The sequence below is a fragment of the Dromiciops gliroides genome, chromosome 1 (assembly GCF_019393635.1).
Source record: "Dromiciops gliroides isolate mDroGli1 chromosome 1, mDroGli1.pri, whole genome shotgun sequence".
Lineage (NCBI taxonomy): Eukaryota > Metazoa > Chordata > Mammalia > Microbiotheria > Microbiotheriidae > Dromiciops > Dromiciops gliroides.
In genome coordinates, this window is record NC_057861.1 from 46867348 (window position 1) to 46883171 (window position 15824).

Sequence of the window (15824 nt, forward strand, 5' to 3'; positions counted from 1 at the left end):
CTTTCCAGCCTTTCATGGAGGTTACCTGTTGCTCCGCCCTCTTTCTTCCTGTCCAATGGGATTGGAACTCGTGTCTCTCTGAGGCTGCTTGTTTAGGCCATTTTTTTTGACTTTCTCCTCTTTCCTGCATCCTTCCCATTTTAATGTTGTCCGCTGGCTCCATCGTGTGGTGTATTTTAGAATCACAGCATCCCAGAATCCCAGATTGACAAGAAAGCTCAATGCAATCTTAGTCCTTCCTACCTGTGTCTGAACATGAATCTGTTCTGCAATACCCTGACAAGTGATGGTCCTCCAGTCTTTTCTTGAAGGCCTACACTGAGTAGGTTCTCTCCTGAGAAAACCCATTCTTCTGTCAGACATAGTAAGTGCCTGTCAATGACTTCATAGCACCAGTTATTAATAAGCAGCATCATTTACTAATATCTGAATATTAAACGGAATTCTTCCTCTTTGCAGTTTATACCCATTGTTACCAGTTATTCCCTCTGGGACCATGCAGAACAAAGCTAACCTATGAAAGAGATGTTTGGAGAACGTTTGGAAAGGAACCCAAAGAGCCAATATGACTACATTAAGAACAAACTAAGTCAAAGCAATCTTATTTTATTTTTTGACAGGGTGACAAAATGCTGCAAATATAATTTTTACCTAGATTTTTAGGAAAACACATTATAAAGTATCTAGTACAATTATTGGTTGAAAGATGAAGAGCTATAGACTAAATGATAATATGATTAGATGCATTTGGAACTGGTTGCATGGCAGATAGTATTTTTAAAAATACATTTTATTTATTTTAACATTCATTTAAAATTTTAAAGTTATAAATTCCTTCTCTCCCTTTATCCCTTCCCCTATTGGGAAAGTAAGCAATACGATATTAATTATACATGTGAAGTCATACAAAACTTATTTCCCTATGAGCCATGTTGCAAAAGAAAAGTGAGAAAAATAAGGTAAGTTTAAAAAAGTAGGCTTTGATCTGCATTCAGAATTCATCAGTTCTCTCTCTGGAGGTAGATAGTATTTTTCCTTGTGAGTGCTTTGGAATCGTCTTATATCATTATATTGATCAGAGTAGTTGTCTTTCAGTTGATCATCATTACAATATTGCTATTCTTCTGTTCAGTGTTCTCCTGGTTCTGCTCATTTTGTTTTACAAGTCTTCTGAGGTTTTTCTGAAACCATCCCACAATAAGTATTCCAACCCAATCACATACCACAGCTTGTTCAGTCATTCCCCAGTTAATGGGCATTCCTTCAATTTTCAATTCTTTGCCACCACAAAAAAAATAGTTACAAAAATTTGGGTACATATGGGTCCTTCCCCTTTCTTTTTCTTTTCTTTTCTTTTCTTTTCTTTTCTTTTCTTTTCTTTTCTTTTCTTTTGGTGAGGCAATTGGGGTTAAGTGACTTGCCCAGGGTCACACAGCTAGTAAATGTCAAGTGTCTGAGACCTGGTTTGAACTCAGGTCCTCTTGAATCCAGGGCCAGCACTTTAACCACTGTGCCACCTAGCTGCCCCCTTCCCCTTTCTTTTTGATCTCTTTTGGAGGCAGACAATATTGATATTGCTGGGCCAAAGGGTATGCAGAGTTTTATAGCCCTTTGGACACAGTTCAAACTGTTCCCTAGAATGGTTGGAGCAGTTTACAACTCCACCAACAGTGCATTAGTATCCCAATTTTTCCACATCTGCTCTGGCATTTGTCATTTCCCTTTCCTGACATGTTAGCCAATTTGATGGTGTGAGAAGTTTTAACTTGTGGTTAGGGAGTTGTTATGGGCTAAATGTCATTGTGGTAGGAGGTCAATAGTAGAGTGTCTGAGGGATTTGGGACTTTTAAAATCTTTAACATTTTTTTTTCTGGTAACTTTTCCTTCCTATGATACATTTCCCTAATAATACCCATAATCTTAGTCTTCTTAGAATTCCTCATTTGTTATATATTTCAGGTCTCTCATGCCTACCATGTACTTCTCCATTGCTGTCTGTGTGATATTCATTTTTCAATTCTTTGGATGCTCATGTCTGATTTCTTGCTATCTTTTAACAACACCAATTGAATATTGGTAACAGCCTTCTGTTCCTCTTCCTCCTCTCTTCTCACTGTCTTATAAGCCTTTTGCAGCCTGACTTCCCACCTTATCATTCGACTGAAACTGTTCTTTCCTAAGCTGAGGAGAAAAGTTATACCCAAAGAGGAACTTGCCCAAAGGGGAACTTCCTTTACTCCATAAAGGGGAGAAAAGACAGAGGTATATGCCTTGTAGTGGTACCACTGGGTTAGTGGATAAGTAGAGTTTTGTGACATCTTGGGGACACTTCTGAATTGTTTTACGGAATGGTCGAACCAGTTCATACTTCTACTGACAGCGCATTAGTGTACATAGAAGAGAAGGGGGAAAAAACAAATCAGCAAAACAAATCAATGCATTGAAAAAAAATCGTGGTACATAATATGCAGTGTTTTTCATGCCTGTAAATCTTCATTTCTACAAAGAAGTAGGGGAAGTGTCTCCTCATATCTCTTCTCTGGGGTTAAGCTCAGTCATTAGAATTTTGCAACATCCAGTTGTGATTGTTTTGTGATTGTTTTCTATTTATCTTGTGGCTATTGTGCAAACTCTGATTACTTCATTTGTATAAGTTCATATGAGTCTTTCAGTGGATGGGAAGACTTGAGTTCAAATCAGGCCGCATACACTGTTAGCTATGGGACCTAGGTAAGTCATAAACTCTATTTCATTTTCCTCCTCTATAAAATGGGAATAGAAGTAGTACTTACTTTTATATGAAACATTCCCTTGATATCTCTACTTTTCTTGAAGAGATCTCTGGAGAAGGAAGTGGCAAATCACTCCAGTAGCTTTGCCAAGAAAATCCCATGGACAATATTAAAGTGATAAAAGAAATGACATCAGAAGATAAGCGACTCAGGTTGGAAGGTGTCCAAAATGCTACTGGGAAGAGCAGAGGATAACTAATAGTAGCTCCAGTATTAATGAAGTGGCTGGGTCAAAGCTAAAAGGAAGTTTAACTGTGGATGTGTCTTGTGATGAAAGGAAAATCTGATGTTGTAAAGGACACTATTGCACAGGAACCTGGGATGTAAGATCTATGAACCAAGGTAAGCCGGATGTGGTCTAACAGCAGATGGAAAGATTAAACATTGACATCTTGCGAGTCAGTGAACTTAAATTGATGGGAATGGGTGAATTTAATTCAGGTTATCACTACATATACTACTGTGATCAAGAATTCCTTAGAAGAAATGGGGTAGCCCTCATAGTCAATAAAAGGATAAGAGAAACAGTACTGGGGTATAACTTCAAAAATGACAGAATGATATATCTGTGCAAATCCAAGGCAAACTGTTCAACCTCACAGTCATACAAATCTATGCTCCAACCACTGATGCCAAAGAGGCCAAAGTTGATCAATTCTATGAGGAACTGCAACATCTTTTAGAAATAACATCAGGGGATCAGTTCACAGCTCCACCAACAATGCATTAGTGTTCCAAATTTTCCACAGCTTCTCCAACATTTATTATTTTCCTTTTTTGTCATATTAGCTAATCTGATAGGTGTCAGGTGGTACCTCAGAGTTGTTTTATTTTGCATTTCTCTAATCAGTAGTGATTTAGAGCATTTTTTTCATATGGCAATAGATAGCTTTGATTTCTTCATCAGAAAACTGGCTGTTCATATCCTTTGACCATTTCTCAATTGGGGAATGACTTGGTTCTTATAAATTTGATTTAGGGGCAATCAGTGGATAGAGCACCGGCCCTGGAGCCAGGAGGACCTGAGTTCAAATCCAGCCTCAGACACTTGACACTTACTACCTGTGTGATCTTGGGCAAGTCACTTAACCCCAATTGCCTCACCAAAAACCAAACCAAACCAAACCAAACCAAAACAAAAAAAGAAATGAGGTCTTTATCAGAAGTACTGGCTATAAAAATTGCTTTCCAGCTTTCTGCCTCCCTTCTAGTTTTGGATGCATTGATTTTGTTTGTACAAAACCTTTTTAATTTAATGTAATCAAAATCATCCATTTTGCATTTCATAATATTCTCTGTCTCTTGTTTGGTCATAAACTGTTCTCCTTTCCAACGATCTGAAAGGTAAACTGTTCCTTCCTCTCCTAATTTACCTATGGTATCACCTTTTATGCCTAAATCATGTACCCATTTTGACCTTATTTTAGTATAAGGTGTAAGATGTTGGTCTATCTGTGAACTGATCCAACCATTCTGGAGAGCAATTTGGAATTATGCCCAAAGGGCTATAAAGCTGTGCATCTACCCTTTGACCCAGCAATACCACTATTGGGTCTTTTTACCAAAGAGATCATAAAAAAGGGAAAAGGATCCATATGTACAAAAATATTTATAGCTCTTCTTTTTGTGGTGGCAAGGAATTGGAAATTGAGGGGCTGCCCATCAATTGGTGAATGGCCAAACAAGTCGTGGTATATGAATGTAATGGAATGCTACTGTGCTGTAAGAAACGATGAGCAGGCAGATTCCAGAGAAACCTGGAAGGACTTGCATGAACTAATGACGAGTAAGATGAGCAGAACCAGGAGAACATTATACACAGTATCATCAACATTATGTGTTGATCAACTGTGATAGACTTGATTCTTCTCAGCAATACAATGGTCCAAGATAGTTCCAAAGGACTCATGATGGAAAATGCTCTCCAAATCCAGAAAAAAACACCAAAACTGTGGAATATGGATGCAGATTGGACCATACTATTTCTTTTGTTTTTGGTGCTGTTGTTTTTCTTTTTTGAGGCTTTCCCTTTTTGCTCTGATTCTTCTTTTATAACATGACTAATGCAGACATATTTTTAATGTTATTGTACATATGTAACCTATAGCAGATTACTTGTTGTCTTGGGGAGGGGGAAAGGGAGGGGAGCAAGGGAGAAAAATTTGAAACTAGAAATCTTATAAAAAATGTTGAAAACTATCTCTACATGTAACTGGAAAATAATAAAGTACTTTTATTTTTTATTTAAATTTTTTTTTTTTGTGGGGCAATGAGGGTTAAGTGACTTGCCGAGGGTCACACAGCTAGTAAGTGTCAAGTGTCTGAGGCCAGATTTGAACTTGGGTCCTCCTGAATCCAGGGCTGGTGCTCTATCCACTGTGCCACCTAGCTGGCCCCTAATGTTATTTCTATTTTTTTAATTATAAAAGTACTTTATTGGGGGCAAGCCATTAATGAGCTCTTTAAGAAAAAACCTGCAGAACCAGATGGATTTACAAGTGAATTCTACCAAACATATAAGGAACAATTAATCTCAATACTATATAAATTACTTGAAAAAAATAGGTAAAGCATGGGGACAGGTAGGTGGCTCAGTGGATAAAGCACAGGCCCTGGATTTGGGAGGACCTGAGTTCAAATCTGGCCTCAGACACTTGACACTTACTAGCTGTGTGACCCTCGGCAAGTCACTTAACCCTCATTGCCCTGCAAAGGAAAAAAAAAAACAAAATAAAACACCTATTTCTATTAAAAACACTAGAAAGCATAGGAGTCAATGGAGGATTTTTCAAAATGATAAGTGGTATTTATCTAAAATCAAGAGCAAGCATCATCCGTGATGAGGATAAACTTGAAGCCTTCCCAGTAAGATCAAACGTGAAGCAAGGATATCCATTATCACCACTATTATTCAATATTGTACTAGAAATGCTAGAAATAGCAATAAGATAAGAAAAAGAAATTGTAGCAGTAAAACTAGGCAATGAGGAAACAAAATTATCCCTTTTTGCAGATGATATGATGGTATGCTTAGAGAACCCTAAGAATCAACTAAAAAACTAGTTGAAACAATTAATAACTTCAGCAAAGCGACAGGGTATAAAAATAAACACACCCAAATCATCAGCGTTTCTATATACTACCAACAAAACCCAGCAACAAGAGTTAGAAAGAGAAATTCCATTTAAAATGACTGCATATGGGGGCAGCTAGGTGGCATAGTGGATAAAGCACCGGCCCTGGATTCAGGACGACCCGAGTTCAAATCTGACCTCAGACACTTGACACTTACTAGCTGTGTGATCCTGGGCTAGTCACTTAACCCTCATTTCCCGGAAAAAAATCCCACCTCAAACCCCTCCCAAAACAAAATAAAATGACTGCATATGATATAAAATGCTTGGGAGTCGACATGCCAAGAAAACCCAGGGATTATATGAACACAATTACAAAACACTTCACACAAATAAAGACAGATCTAAACAATTAGGAAAATAAGAATTGTTCCCCTGGGTAGGCCAAGCCAGTGTAAATAAAAATGACAATTCTACCTAAATTAATTTACTTACTCAGTGTCATACCAATCAAACTACCAAAAATTATTTTATATAGCTAGAAAAAAATAGTAACAAAATTAATCTGGAAGAACAAAAAGGTCAATAATATCATGGGAATGCTTCCTATTAACAATCAGCTGTTTTCTTTAATTAGCAAAGATATTTACTATGGTGGTAAACTAAGAACAGCTGGTACAAAACTTTTTCCCTAAAAGATTGAGAACCACTCTCCCAAAACATATTCAGGTCAATGGGCAGAGTGGGCACAAACTTAGAGTAAAGTGGGTGTGGTGCTCCTGCAGGATACACATGTGCCAAAGAGCTAACTCAAAGCTCTTAATAACTGGAAATCTTTCTTTCTTTCTTTCTTTCTTTCTTTCTTTCTTTCTTTCTTTCTTTCTTCTTTCTTTCTTTCTTTCTTTCTTTCTTCTTTCTTTCTTTCTTTCTTTCTTTCTTTCTTTCTTTCTTCTTTCTTTCTTTCTTTCTTTCTTCTTCTTCCTTCCTTCCTTCCTTCCTTCCTTCCTTCCTTCCTTCCTTCCTTCCTTCCTTCCTTCCTTCCTTCCTTCCTTCCTTCCTTCCTTCCTCTCTCTCTCTCTCTCTCTTCCTTCCTTCCTTCCTTCCTTTCTTTTTTTTTTTTTTTGGGTGAGGCAATTGGGGTTAAGTGACTTGCCCAGGGTCACACAGCTAGTAAGTGTCAAGTGTCCGAGGCCGGATTTGAACTCAGGTCCTCCTGACTCCAGGGCCAGTGCTCTATCCACTGCGCCACCTAGCTGCCCCTGGTGATTATTTTTTACAATAAGTACTGCTATAAATATTTTGGTGTATTATAAGGAACTTTCTCTTTATCAATAACTGCCTCGGGTTTTATGCCTAGAAGTGGGATGTCTGTTCAAAGGGTATGGACATTTTAGACATTTTATTTGTGTGATTCCAAATTGTTTCCCATAATGGTTGTACTAATTCAGAGCTTAACAAACAATGCATCAGTGTACCTATCTTTACATAATTCTCCCACCCTCGAATATTTCTGTCTTTTATCATTTAGAATTTGTTGGGTGTGAGATGGAACCTCAGGGTTATTTTTTTTATTTGTATTTCTATTATTATTAATGGTTTGAAGGATTCTTCGGTTGTGTAGTGAGAATGCCCTGGCTTTTTCCTCTTCTCTAGGACCCCACGTCTCTCCCCTTAGGGTTTCAGGGCAGCCTGAATAGTCCGAAGGTGCCTCTTTCTCCACTGCTATTGAATTAAGTGCCCTGTCCGCCCTCCCCCCCCCTCTCCTGCCCCACAAGCTGTATTCTCACTTTAAGGGGCTAGTTACTAACACTTCAGTTCGATTTTTTTGTGTAAATAGTTTAAAAATTGCTTGTTTTTGCTTTGCAAAATTTCTCCCAGTATCCCTTTACCTTTTAGAAAGTTATTCTATATAATAAAGAATTTTTTAAAAAGGAAGAAAAATCAGTAAAACTGAGCAATACATTGAAAAAATATGAAAATATCTTCCACACCTATAGATTTCCACTTGCATACAGAAGTTGATAGTGGTGGTGGTGGTGGTAAGACATATTCTTATTTCTTTTCCTTAGGACCATACTTGTTCTTTGCAATTTTACAGTGTTCTCTTTTGGTTATTTTGTGGTTGCTGTTTTTTCCATTTGCATTATTGTAGTCATCCTGTTATATTGCTTTCTTGATTCTCTTCGGCCTGCATCAGTCCATGTAAGTCTTTCCATGCTTCCCTGTATTCATCATTTTTTTTATAGTAGAGTAGTATATATATTTACATACCACAATTTATTTGGTCATTTCCTAATCAATGGGCATCTACTTTGTTTCCAGTTTTTTGTTGCCACAAAAAAAGCTGGTTATGCACATTTTTTGTATCTATAGGGACTTTATTCTTATCAGTGGCCTCCTTGGGATATGTGCCTAGAAGGGGGACCTCTGGGTCAAAAGGTATGGACATCCTAGTCACTTTATTTCCATAATTCCAAATTACTTTCCAAAATGATTGTATTCATTTACAGCTCCACCAATTATGCACTAGTGTGGCTATCTTCCCACAACCCCTCCAACATTTACTTTTTTTTTCATCTTTTAAACACTTATTATTGATTAGCTTTTACAAAGTTATGTTTACTTTGAAGATATAGCAAAAATAAAGTATAACATTTCCCCTAATATGTCAGGAGCATACTCTCCCCAGTACTATCTTCTCTCTGGGGTGGAATTTTCTCAACTTAGCTCAGTTCTCATATAGCTTTGGTTTGACTAAGTTCACATTTAAAAACAGCATTGCTGTTGGAAAAATTCCTGTCTTTGCAGTTGCTAGTCTGGGTCATCCCAAAGGTTGCTTCTTGCTTTTTTGTTGTTGTTGTTGTTGTTGTTTTGTTTTTAGTGAGGCAATTGGGGATAAGTGACTTGCCCAGGGTCACACAGCTAGTAAGTGTTAAGTGTCTGAGGCTGGATTTGAACTTAGGTCCTCCTGACTCCAGGGCCAGTGCTCTATCTACTGCGCCACCTAACTGTCCCCGCTTCTTGCTTTTTGTGACAGTCATGCTGATCTGGTTGCAAAACCTGGCCTGGATCATTGGGATACCTTCTTAACCTTTAGAGTCCTCCTTGAGTAACTTCTTGATCTTTAGAAACTCAGAATTCTGGAGGTTACAATCCTCTCACTTAACACAGGAAAAAACAAAACAAAACAAATGCAGAGATCAAGAATTGGGGTCCATTTCTTGGGGCAGCATGACCTCAAAGGGGAGAAATCCCCAAAGCCTCTTCTCTTACATCATGGTCTCTTACCAGGCACCTAGAGGAAAAGATTCATGCCAGCAGGAATAGAGAAGCCTAAAGGAGTAAGACAAGAGAGACTATGCCTCTGGAACCAATCAAAATGTCTCCCATTCACCTTAAGGTTAGAAGACCAGAATCAGCTACAATAAGTGCCTTTTAAGACATCTCCTCCTTACACGTCAATGTGATTCTTCCAGAAACAAGCTCCCCAGCCTTTCCATGTCAAGAGATGCTATCTAAGACCCTCTGCATAGATGTAAAATCCCCATCGCACTCTCCGCACTTGAAAAGTTTGCCCCTGGACATTTTGAGTCATGATCATGATTATGGTGGCTGAGATGTGAATATTGAGGGAGATCCAGGGGCGGTGGTTCCTCCTCTACCCAGAGGTGATGAAAACACAACATCTGGTTTACAGCAAGATCACTACTTGATTTGATCACTACTTAAAGAACTGATAATGGCCTCATTCCTTAGACTCTGGATAGAGTGCTGAGAACAGGGCTCTCATCAAGAAAATGTTCTTCAAAGAATATTATATGTTTAACAAATCACTTCCAGACAAATTCTGACTTGATCAAAAGGAAAGTAACAAAAAGTATATGAAAAGTTCACAAAAATCAGGAAAACTCACGATTACAGTAATTTATAAAGTTGGCTAGTAACTCAGTCAAGTGGGTGCAGAGGGAAAAAGAGCTATTTGAACAAGGCCTGGACAAATTTGTCTGGAGGTGGACAAAAATCGCAAAACTAATAGGCAGCTGCACTATTTGACAAGAGTTACACCAGACTGCTTTAACAAGACAACATTGGGTCGCCTGGAAAAAGGCCTGCCCAAGCGGAAGAGCAGAAGTCATCTTTAGGCCCCAGATGAGCTTTCAGGGAAGAAGTCCTAATCCTCATTAGGCTTCTGAGGGTGTGCTGGCCCTAACCTGAATGCTGTAAAAATCTGAGACATCTGATGATGAAGAAGTGAACATTGCTGATGAATCAGATGAATTTCTTCACACCTCCCCCTAAGGACTCCCAGTGATGTGCTTTTATTTGATTCTCCCAGTAATACAGACCATAAAACATATCTTGAGGGCTCACTCCTCCCAAGGGACAAGACGGTGCCATTTCTGCAACTCCCAGGAGGTACCTTCCTAGCTCTTCACAAGGTTGGAGGGAAGCACTCATTGCTTCCTGGTTGCAAAAGTTCAGCAGTGGCTGTGTGACCCTGGGCAAGTCACTTAACCCTCATTTCCCTGAAAAAAAAAAAAGAGTTCAGCAGCAATGATGAGAGATTTGATCAGTCACTCAATCAGACATCTAATCGCGGTATAGAAGGAAGCTCCAAGCAGGATGGAAGAGGAATGTTGAAGGACACTGAGCAGTTAGCTGCTCTGGAGTTTGGCAGAGGGTAAAAAAGACTTGATAATGAGATGCTTTTCCATCCTTCCTGCCAAGGGGAGGAAAGAAAGCCAGGAGGAAAGAGAGGAGATCAAATGGCTTGAACAGGAGGTGGAAGTAAACAGAAACACCATTCAGAAGGAAGAGAAACAAGCCATCACCATGTTTTTTTTGAGGGCTGCCAGGGATATTTGAAAATTAGGAATTACATTTTGAATCAATGAGAAAGATGCAAACTGAAATATTTGAATAGGACCTCAGTTCATCCAAGCCTGAAGAACTGTGGTGACATTAACTGTATTGGATGGATACACACATACCTGGAGTTAATAGGGATGATCAGTTTTGGATGTGAGCAGGCCATACATAACAGCTAGCTAATAAGACATATCAGGGAAAGGAGAGATGCACAAGTGTATGAGCCCATAGATGCCAGTTGACAAATAGAAAATATGCAGGAACTGGTGTGATACAAGGGACTTAGAAGGACAGACATTTGAGCATCTCAGCTGAGGAGTCAGCCAAAAGTAAGGAAGATGGAAAAATACAAACCCATGAAATCTCCCAAAGTGCTCAGGCAACCCAAAAGCTCCTTTGACCCCTTCCAGCTGATTTCTTTTTTTTTTTTTAGTATAATTCTTTTTTAAAAAATTTATTAATTTTTTTAATTTAGTGAGGCAATTGGGGTTAAGTGACTTGCCCAGGGTCACACAGCTAGTAAGTGTTAAGTGTCTGAGGCTGGATTTGAACTCAGGTCCTCCTGACTCCAGGGCCAGTGCTCTATCCACTGCACCACGTAGCTGCCCCCCAGCTGATTTCTTAAAGTCTCTTCAGTGAAGCAAATTTCAGAAGCACTTTCAATAATAGATTTGCATGCTCATATTTCCATGGCAGAAATGATTATTCTTTTAGGAGGAAGATACTCTGAAGTTGATAAGATAGTTGATATCTGTGCAGCTGAACTTTGTCATAGTCTAAATATAGGACTACAGTTTGAGATGGACCCAAACTCAAGTTGTAGAAATTCTGGCTACCAGAGGTTACAGTGTGATTGGATGGTACCACTCGTATCTTGCCTTTGATATTTTGTTTTGTTTTGCAGGGCAATGAACATTAAATGACTTGCCCAGGGTCATACAGCTAGTAAGTGTCAAGTGTCTGAAGCTGGATTTTAATTCAGGCCCTCCTGAATCCAGGGCTGGTACTTTAACTGCTGTGCCACCTAGCTGCCCCCTTGCCTTTGATCTTAATTCTTCACTTTGGGATATAGACACCCAAGCCAAATATCAGAATCATTTTCCCAGAGATATAGCGATGTTCACTGGGATGATCATTAGCCCATACAAACAAAACAACCCTTTACTACATTCCCAAATTACCTGCCTGGTTATACGTGATAAAGTTAGTTCAGGTAGTTCCTACGCTGTACATTACAAATTTGAAGTACAACAGAAGTTGAGATAACCTTGATGGAAATTAGTTTTAGAAAAAATAAAATAGATGATGGAAAATATTCCTAGAAGTATCTCCCTGGATAAAATATTTCACCAGGATCAGAAACCTGACTTGTTTGCAGAAACTCGAAATGTCTGAGGAAGACTGGGTGAAATGACCAACTGCCACATTGCTGAGGGATTCTTGACTCAAGTAGAGAATTTGTTCCTTTCTCATTACAGAAGCAAACCAGAGGAGGGTACAGTTGGAAGGGACTGCCTCATGTGTCCACCACAGCCATTGCTATAAAACACATAGTTTTATAACTGGATATTTTCTTTTTCTTTCTTTCTTTTTTTTTTGCGGGGCAATGAGGGTTAAGTGACTAGCCCAGGATCACACAGATAGTAAGTGTCAAGTGTCTGAGGCTGGACTTGAACTCAGGTCCTCCTGAATCCAGGGCTGGTGCTTTATCCACTGCGCCACCTAGCTGCTCCCCAATTTCTTTCTTTCTTTCTTTCTTTCTTTCTTTCTTTCTTTCTTTCTTTCTTTCTTTCTTTCTTTCTTTCTTTCTTTCTTTCTTTCTTTCTTTCTTTCTTTCTTTCTTTCTTTCTTTCTTTCTTTCTTCCTTTTGTAGTGGGGCAATGAGGGTTAAGTGACTTGCCCAGGGTCACACAGCTAGTAAATGTCAAGTGTCTGAGGCCGGATTTTAACTCAGGTCCTCCTGAATCCAGGGCTGGTGCTTTATCCACTGAACCACCTAGCTGCCCCCTCCATTCGATTTCTCTGAGATTTTTTTTTTTTTTTTTTAGTGAGGCAATTGGGGTTAAGTGACTTGCCCAGGGTCACACAGCTAGTGAGTGTTAAGTGTCTGAGGCCGGATTTGAACTCAGGTACTCCTGACTCCAGGGCTGGTGCTCTATCCATTGTGCCACCTAGCTGACCCCCCCCCCTCCATTCCATTTCATGAAGTTTTTTTGACCTTGTTTCTAGTAGAGAAGTGGGGCAGGTTGGTGGTCGGATGGAAGATAGATGGGCAATAGATTAAAGCCTTTCTACATGACATATATACAAGAGCTGTACATGTGTATGTGTATATGTGTGTATATGCAGATATATGCATATGTACATGGACATGTATATGGAGGTTAGGCATTTTGCCTTATAAAATGGCTCATTTTGGTACTGAAAATAATTGAGAGCCAAAGTTAGAATTTGTAGCAACTTGCTATTAAGAAAAAGCAAAAACTAAGGGGCATTGAGTCAAGTTGGTTGTTGGCTACAGAAGAGTCTCATTTCAGACTCTTCAAAGTCAAGATTTCTCCTCTGTTACTTTGGGACCATAAAAACTTGCTGTAGGGGAAACTAGGTGGTACAGTGGATAGAGCACTGGCCCTGGAATCAGGAAGATCTGAGTTCAAATCCAGCCTCAGACACTTGACACTTACTAGCTGTGTGACCCTGGGCAAGTCACTTGTCCCTTATTGCCCCCCCCCCCCAAAAAAAAAACTTGCTGTAGGTACATTTTGTAACAAAGATCATTCTCTTCCCATAAACTCTTCATGTTGCTTTTCTCCTTGTTGCTTCTAAGTGAGACAGATGACAAAAGAGGGTACCAAGGTAAGAGTTTTCTGTATGTATACATGTATACACGCATATACATATTGCATACACACACAGACACACAAGCAATACAATATATGCACGTGTGCATGAATATATTCACACAACAATTTGTACACACAGTACATATATGCATAACACACACACACACACATATATATATATATATATACATATATATATAAACTTGTGTATGTGTGGAAGGCTGTAGTTTATTTCCTCCCTTTCCTATGCTGTGGACAGTAGGATTTTCCAGCACGACTTTGGCAGGCCAGACTAGCTATTTTATTGTAATAGCTGCATGGCTGTGTGATTGTGTGCTTAAGTCCTGATATCTGTTGCATGGCTGGGTACACTGTGATAAGAAGTTAAGTTAAAATTAGCAGCATGTTTGTGCTGTTGGTGTGAAATGATGGACTTAGATGCCTTTGGGGGAATCATCTAATGAGGTAGGTTGAATATACAAAAGAACAAGGATATTGAATGTGCTCTTTAAGATGCTATGGAAAATTTGGGGAAGAAGGTAGGTGCTTGTCAGAACATACAAGGGTCCAGACAAAGAACTGTTTGTAATTTGTAAATCGTTTGAAACAATGGTGCTTTCTAGGATCTCTGCATAGTTACTCACTACTTTGGTAATACAGTGCATGGAAGTCCTTTCTCTCCTGTGGAGTCCTTTACAAAGCACCTACCCCCCCCCCCCCTGCCCAGCTACAGCATCTCTAATAGGTGGGTTGCTCAGCTGGTCTTTCTTTCTTTCTTTCTTTCTTTCTTTCTTTCTTTCTTTCTTTCTTTCTTTCTTTCTTTCTTTCTTTCTTTCTTTCTTTCTTTCTTTCTTTCTTTCTTTCTTTCTTTCTTTCTTCCTTCCTTCCTTCCTTCCTTCCTTCCTTCCTTCCTTCCTTCCTTCCTTCCTTCCTTCCTTCCTTCCTTCCTTTCTTTTTTTTTGGTGAGGCAATTGGGGTTAAGTGACTTGCCCAGGGTCACACAGCTAGTAAGTGTTAAGTGTCTGAGGCCGGATTTGAACTCAGGTACTTCTGAATCCAGGGCTGGTGCTTTATCCACTGTGCCACCCAGCTGCCCCTCAGCTGTGTTTCTAATGTCTAATATCTAATGGTCCTCACTGGGCACAGTAACTCTCTAGTTCATAGCTGGCTAGTTGTCTTTTCTCTGACCAAGGATTATGCTCTATGGAGCTGCTTCTGGCTTCTGGTGACTGTCTCTCTGTATCCATGTCTGTCTGGGCAGTGTGTCCTACTCAGTTGTTCCTCGGAATCTAATTTCCTGAAGGGATATCTCTTTCTGTGGCTAGATACTATCACACCTGGTGCTCAAGAGACAAGGAGCTGTTAGGGTCCAAGTCTAGTGGTTCTACTATCTTTGATAGAGAAGTTTGTTTAAATGACTTCTGCAAATCTTTTCTTCACTCTGTTATCTTCCTTCCATTTTCCTGCTTAAATGCCCTTGGGATGACTTTGTTGAACTAGACATCTTGCTAATCTTTGTTTAAGCCTCTTTTTGGACCTCTGCCACTCCTCTGTTTTATGAGATGACACTATTCATAATTACCCATCTGCTGTCTTTGCAAAAATTTTCAGACAAGTTCATAATTGTTTTTTATTTTTCAAGTAATGAGTATTTCATATTAATTTATCCTTTCCATTAACTAGCCCCCCTTCCATTGAGCAAATAAAAAAAAAATCCTTCATTGCATATTTATGTGCTCTGGCAAAACAAATTCCTACATTAGCTGTATCCGAAAAGGTATATCTCATTCTATATTTTAAGTTCATTACCATTTATCAGGAGGTAAGTGGCATGTTTCATCTTCATTTTTTTTAAACTTGTGGTTTATCATGTTATTAATCAGAATTCTAAAGTCTTTCAAAGTTAATTTTCTCTGTAATATCATTGTATAAATTATTCTATTTCTGTTCAATTTGCTTTCCATCAGTTCATAAAAAGTCTTACCAGTTTCCTATGAAATTGTCCATTTTAGGGACAGCTAGATGGTGTAGTAGATAAAGCACTGGCTCTGGATTCAGGAGGACCTGAGTTCAAATCCAGCCTCAGACACTTGACACCAGCTGTGTGACCCTGGGCAAGTCACTTAACCCTCATTGTCCCCCCCCCCCCGCCCCAAGAAGAGAAATTGTCCATTTCAGTATTTCTTATGGTACAATAATATTTCATTGTATCCATATGCCACAATTTGTTTAGTCATTCTCCAAAA

General features: G+C 39.1%; 1 pseudogene; it reads left to right on the plus strand.

The window, feature by feature from the left end:
• The first annotated feature begins 2348 nt into the window (after positions 1-2348).
• On the plus strand, positions 2349-10362 carry LOC122744708 (annotated as a pseudogene).
• The last annotated feature ends 5462 nt before the right edge of the window (positions 10363-15824 follow it).